Here is a 6,000-nt window from a genome sequence, read left to right as displayed (position 1 = left end):
TTGACGGGCAGACCAACGGGGTTCTCGATGCCTAGAAAATTCGTGCAGTAGGATATGCACTCTTCGGTCAGAAAGCCCCTGGCTATACTTCCCTCTGGACGTGACATGTTGCAAACGTATCCTTTGATGACACCATTCATCCTTTCGAACGGCATCATGTTGTGCAGGAACATCAGCCCGAGTTGGATGATATCCTCCATGATATGGACCAGCAGATGCACCATAACGTCGAAGAATGCGGGTGGGAAGTACATCTCAAGCTCGCATAGTATCACCACGATCTCTTCCTGTAGCCTTCTGAGTTGCCTCACGCCAATCGACATCCGAGAGATGACGTCGAAAAAGTTGCATAGGCCAAATAGTGTTTCACGGACGTGCGCGTCCATGATCCCACGGATTGCAACTGGAAGTATCTGCGTCATCAGCACGTGACAGTCGTGAGACTTCATCCCGCTAAACTCCTGCTTCGCTGGGTCTAGGTATCTGCTTATCTTCCCCGCGTAACTGTAAGGAAGTTTTACTCCTAGGAGACAGGTGAAAAACTGCTCGATCTCCTCCTGACTTAGAGTGAAGCACGCGGGAGGGTAGTCATTTCCGGTCTTCTTGGCCTTTTAGCCTTTGCGATGACTGTGTCCTGCTTCGCCTCATCATCATCATCATCATCATCATCATCATCATCATCATCATCATCATCATCATCATCATCATCATCATCATCATTAGCGTGAAGCTCCTGCCTGATGCCCATTGATTTCAAGTCTGCCTTGCTTTCGGCCCATCTTTGGTCCTCTCTGGCATGTTGAGCAGGGTACCAAGCAGACTCTCGCACACGTTCTTCGTGATATGCATCACATCAAGGCTGTGAGGCACACGGTGGATCTTCCAGTACGGCAAGTCCCAGAAAACAGACCTCGTTTTCCATACCTTCAGCAGCGGCTCTGGCGCCTTTCGCTTCTTTCCCGTCTCTGGCGCATTTTGCTTCTTTCCTGGCAGTGGGCAGTCTTTCCAATTTTTCAACAGCTCATCTATTTCCTCGCCGCTCCTTGTACACGGGCGTTTTCGGGGTTCGGTTTCACCATCGAACAGATCCTTGCGTTTCCTCCATGGGTCATCGTCGCAAAGCCGCCTTCGATGTCCCATGAACACGGTTTTCGAAGACCCGGGATCTCTATCTAGCTGGTGATACGTTGTGTCATCCATGCACCTTACGCATCCAGAAAATCCGTGGACCACCTGCCCCGCGAGATATCCGTAACCGAGATAGTCGTGCACCGTCGTGAGCAGTGCGGCTCTCACAGAGAAATATTCTTTCTCTGCAGCATCCCACGTATTGGCTGGCGTTTTCCACAGTGTGTCTAGCTCCTCCTTCAGCAGCCCTAGATACAGATTGATGTTGTTCCCTGGTTGTTTCGGCCCTTCAATTAGCATACTCATGTGAATGTACTTCCTCTTCATGCACAACCAGGGGGAAGGTTGTACATCCACACAAACACAGGCCAGGTGCTATGTGTGCTTCTCTGGTTGCCAAACGGGTTGACTCCATCGGTGCTCGCGCCCAGCATGATGTTCCTTGGATCCTTCCCAAATTCTGGGTATTCAAAGTTCAACGCTTGCCACTGGCTCGCATCCTTAGGGTGACTCGGCATCTTGTCTTTTTTATTTATCTCCAGATCATTTCCTTCATCTTCCTGCTTCTTCTCCTCCCTATCCGCGTGCCAACGTAGGAGCTTTGCTACCTTAGGGTCCGCGAAATACCGCTGCAGACAAGGAGTGATCGGGAAGTACCACACCGATTTTCGAGGAGCTTTCTTCCTCCTCTTGTATCGAGTGACGCCGCACACCGGACATATGGTAGACTCCGCGTGCTTGTCCCGATAAATGATACAATTGTTCATGCACACATGGTATTTCACGTGCGGTAAATCCAGAGGACACACGATTTTCTTCGCCTCCTCGAAACTGGTCGGGCACTTGTTCCCCTTGGGAAGACGTTCGTGCCAGAATGACATGTTCTTGTCGAAGCATGCATCGGTCATTTTGTGTTTTACCTTCATCTCCAGAGCCATGAGCGTTACTTTCAGGTGGGTATCCTCGGGCCTGCATCCTTCATACAATGGAGTAACCGCGTCTATCTCCAGTTGATCCAGCTTGGCTTTCTCTCGGGCGGCAGTTCTTGCGTTATCCGTTTGCTTGAGAAGTAGCTCTTGAATATGAGGGTCCTGCACCCAGTCGTCGTCGTGATCATGTCCTGGAGGCTGGGTGTAGGACCCTCATATTCAAGAGCTGCTTCTCAAGCAGACGGATAACGCAAGAGCTACCGCCCGAGAGAAAGCCAAGATGGATCAACTGGAGATAGACGCGGTTACTCCATTGAATGAAGGATACAGGCCCGAGGATACCCTCCTGAAAAGGTAAAACACAAAATGACCGTGCATGCTTCAACGAGAACATGTCATTCTGGCACGAACGTCTTCCCAAGGGGAACAAGTGCCCGACCAGTTTTGAGGAGACGAAGAAAATCTTGTGTCCTCTAGATTTACCGCATGTGAAATACCATGTGTGCATGAACAATTGCATCATTTATCAGGACAAGCACGCGGAGTCTATCATATGTTCGGTGTGCGGCGTCACTCGATACAAGAAGAGGAAGAAAGCTCCTCGAAAAGTGGTGTGGTACTTTCCGATCACTCCTCGTCTGCAGCGGTATTTCACGGACACTAAGGTAGCAAAGCTCCTGTATTGGCACGCGGATAGGGAGGAGAAGAAGCGAGAAGCTGACGCGAATGATCCAAAGATAAATAAAAAGACAAGATGTTGAGTCACCCTAAGGATGCGAGCCAGTGGCAAGCGTTGAACTTCGAACACCCAGAATTTGAGAAGGATCCAAGGAACATCATGCTGGGCGCGAGCATCGATGGAGTCAATCCGTTTGGCAGCCATAGAAGCACACATAGCACCTGGCCTGTGTTTGTGTGGATGTACAACCTCCCCCCTGGTTGTGCATGAAGAGGAAGTACATTCACATGAGTATGCTAATTGAAGGGCCGAAACAACCAGGGAACAACATCAATCTGTATCTGGGGCTGCTGAAAGAGGAGCTAGACACGCTGTGGAAAACGCCAGCCAATACATGGAACGCCGCAGATAAAGAATATTTCCTTATGAGAGCCGCACTGCTCACGACGGTGCATGACTATCTCGGTTACGGATATGTCGCGGGGCAGGTGGTCCACGGATTTTCTGGATGCGTCAGGTGCATGGATGACACAATGTATCGCCAACTAGATAGAGATCCCGGGTCTTCGAAAACTGCGTTCATGGGACATCGAAGGTGGCTTCGCAACGATGACCCATGGAGAAAACGCAAGGATCTGTTTGATGATGAAACCAAACCCCGAAGACGGCCGTGTACGAGGAGTGGCGAGGAAGTAGACGAGCTGTTGAAAAATTGGAAAGATTCCCACTGCCGGGAAAGAAGCAAAAGGTGCCAGAGCCGGGAAAGAAGCAAAAGGTGCCAGAGCCGCTGCTGAAGGTATGGAGAACAAGGTCTATTTCATGGGACTTGCCGTACTGGAAGATCCACCGTGTGCCTCACAGCCTTGATATCATGTGTATCACGAAGAACGTATGCGAGAGTCTGCTTGGTACCCTGCTCAACATGCCAGAGAGGACCAAAGATGGGCCGAAAGCAAGGGCAGACTTGAAATCAATAGACATCAGGTAGGAGCATCACGCTAATGATGATGATGATGAGGCGAAGCAGGACACGGAAAGTTGTCGCAAAGGAAAAAAGGCCAAGAAGACCGGAAATGACGTCCCTCCCGCGTGATTCACTCTAAGTCAGGAGGAGATCGATCAGTTTTTCACCTGCCTCGTAGGAGTAAAACTTCCTTACGATTACGCGGGGAAGATAAGCTGATACCTGGACTCAGCGAAGCAGAAGTTCGACGGGATGAAGTCTCACGACTGTCACGTGCTGATGACGCGGATACTTCCAGTTGCAATCCGTGGGATCATGGACGCGCACGTCCGTGAAATGCTATTTGGCCTATGCAACTTTTTCGACGTCATATCTCGGAAGTCGGTTGGCGTGAGGCAACTCAGAAGGCTACAGGAAGAGATTGTGGTGATACTATGCGAGCTTGAGATGTACTTCCCGCCCGCATTCTTTGACGTTATGGTGCATCTGCTGGTCCATATCGTGGAGGATATCATCCAACTCGGGCCGATGTTCCTGCACAACATGATGCCGTTCGAAAGGATGAATGGTGTGATCAAAGGATATGTTCACAACATCTCATGTCCAGAGGGAAGCATAGCCAGGGGCTTTCTGACTGAAGAGTGCATCTCCTACTGCACAAATTATCTAGGCATTGAGAACCCCGTTGGTCTTCCTGTCAACAGGCACCTCGGCAGGCTCGCTAGATGGGGTCACCATGAGGGTCGCCACGAAATGCATGTCGACTTCGAGGGTCGACTCGCCGACTTTGAAAGAGCAAACCTAGTCGCGCTACAACACATAGACGTGGTCGATCCTTGGGTGGTAGAGCACAAAACCTTTATTAAGAAGATGTACAATGACCGAGGCCAACAGAGGACGAATGGAGATATAATCAAAGAGCACAACTTATGTTTCACGTGTTGGTTCAAGCAGAAGCTTCTGTCGTACCCTTTACATGAGGATTCTTCCGCGGAAGAACAACTCATATTCGCCTTGTCACAGGGCGCCGAGCACAACCTGATGACGTATGAGGCATACGATATCAACGGCTACACATTCTACACCGAGGGAAAGGACATGAAGAGCGATGGTTATCAGAACTCCAGGGTAAAGATGGAATCCTACACCAGTAACGACAAGGACAGATACTATGGAAGGATCGAGGAGATCTGGGAGCTGAGCTACGCTGGAGAGAAGGTCCCGATGTTCCATGTCAGATGGGCCAAGAGCGTCATAAAATAAGACCAGTACTTCACCACCATGGTTATACCCGAAGCCAAACCCAAGACCGCAGGCGCAAACGTCATCGCGAAAAATGAGCCATGGGTACTGGCTTCCCAAGTGGACCAATGCTTCTTCATTACCGACCCGTCAAAGCCTAGTCGTGTTGTCGTGAGGAGAGGCAAAAGGAAGATCATCGGAATGGATGGAGTCGCCAATGAGCAAGACTTCGACAAGTACGGCAACCCGAAGATGGAACATGACGACGATGATGAAGTACGAGCATACACCACAAGAAGAAGCAGGACCACCCTACCTAAAGGACGTCCGTTCAAGAGAAGAACTCCATTTACGAAAAGTAAGGGCAAGAAGATTGTGAACAAATAGCTAGCTAAGATCGATTGTATTTAAATTGTAGCCTTCATTTCTCGATTGTATTTCATGGGCACTTTTTGAACTCATGAATATTTTTAAATTTCATAGGCACTTTTTGAATTCATGAATATTTTTCCAAATTTGATGAAATTTTTTCATATTCAATATGAAAAAATATTGAATATTCATGAGGACACTCGATCTCGACCCCCCTCCATCTCGATCGCTATCCCCCCTCGCCAGATCCCCCTCACCGCCGAGCACCCCCCGCACCCTCCCCCGCTCCACCGCCACCGACAACCCCCCGCACCCTTCCCCGCTCCAGCGCCGCTGACAACCCCCGCACCCTCCCCCGCTCCACTGTCACAAATGAATGCAACTAAAAATCCAAAAATAACAAATTTGATTATATTTTCAAATAACAAATTTGATGATATTTTCAAATAACAAATTTGATGATATTTTTTAAAAAATTATTACTGTTTTTATAAAAAAATTATTAATGTTTCATATTCATATTCATTTTCTAATAAAATTATTAGATGCAACAAAAAAAATTACTTATGGCGCACCGCTGGCTGGTGCGCCATTACTATCTTAAAAAAAGATTACTTATGGCGCACCGCTCGGGGGTGCGCCATTGCTATCAAAAAAACATACTAATGGCGCACAGCCAGGGGGTG

This window comes from Triticum aestivum, chromosome 4A (genome assembly GCF_018294505.1).
Source record: "Triticum aestivum cultivar Chinese Spring chromosome 4A, IWGSC CS RefSeq v2.1, whole genome shotgun sequence".
NCBI classification, from domain to species: domain Eukaryota; kingdom Viridiplantae; phylum Streptophyta; class Magnoliopsida; order Poales; family Poaceae; genus Triticum; species Triticum aestivum.
Note: the sequence above shows the minus strand (reverse complement) of the source record.